Source organism: Pristiophorus japonicus, chromosome 11 (genome assembly GCF_044704955.1).
Source record: "Pristiophorus japonicus isolate sPriJap1 chromosome 11, sPriJap1.hap1, whole genome shotgun sequence".
NCBI lineage: Eukaryota > Metazoa > Chordata > Chondrichthyes > Pristiophoridae > Pristiophorus > Pristiophorus japonicus.
Genome location: NC_091987.1, coordinates 181,629,796 through 181,631,012, shown reverse-complemented (window position 1 = coordinate 181,631,012; position 1,217 = coordinate 181,629,796).

The following is a 1,217-nucleotide window of genomic DNA, read 5'->3' as shown; positions in this document are numbered from 1 at the left end:
TCAATGTGCAATCTATATCTCTGATGGCCTGACAGAGGCTCATTAAGACCAAAATCAATAACTTACCCAAGCTGATGTCACAATTTTTATTTGAGAACAGGTTAAATCGTGATTTCAGTGTGACCATCGAGTACCTTGTAATGAAACCCAAATGGTAATACTTCTGTGCACAATGGAATCCACAGTGATGCAGTCTCAATCTGATCAGCTTTCTGGCCCAGTCCCAATAAGGGAACTGCTAACTGTTACCTTGTTCCAGCTTTGCTCCATAGATCATGGCAGAGAATTGGGATTTACCCGAATAAAGGATCCCGAAAACGATATTACTTTCAAGAACAAAGAAAGATGCATTGTTAAACAACAAAAATACATTTAAAGCTGTCAAGCACCTGGTTTCTGGAACAATGCATTGTGTTGTGTTTGTGTTAGAAAGAGAGCTTGCATGTGTGTGAGAGAGAGTGTGTATATATGAAAATGTTTGTGTGTGTATGTGCGTGTATTGGTGCATGAGAGAGTGTGTGTGTGTGTACTTTTTCCCAATGAATAACTTCCTATTCATTCATCACCTCAACACTTGCTGACCAGATTGGCTCCAGATCCAGCAACGCCTTGATTTTAAAATTCTTATCTATATGTTCAAAGCCCTCCATGGCCTCGCTCCTCGCCACCTCTGTCAGCTCCTCCAACCCTGCAGCTCTCCGAGAACTCTGTGTCCCTTTAATTCTCGCCTCTTATGGATCCCTCACTTCCTTCACCCCACCATTGGTGGCCGTGCCTTCAGCCATCTAAGCACTAAGCTCTGGAATTCCCTCCCTAAACCTATCCACCTTCCTTTCCTCTCTTAAGACCTCCTTGAAAACCTATATCTTTGGCCAAGCTTTTATTCACCCCTTGTAATATCTTTTTGCTGATTTTTGTCTCATTCCACTTCTGTGAAGAGCCACGGAACATTGTTCTACATTAACGGTGCTATATAAATGAAAGGTGCTGTTTTTGTTATAATGGCAGACCGAGTGGCCACCAAGATGGGAGGTGAAGGAGTGGGGGAGAAGCCGATTTTTAGGAGTGGAGCTTAGGTGTTGAGATTATGGGATGGGATAATGTTATGAGATTGAGCTTTGAATTCTGAGCTCTGCTTTTCTGAGGATGAAAATACATGAAAGACCTTACTAACCTCATTCATTAATATTATCACCTGCTGTGTTACTGATTGTCTC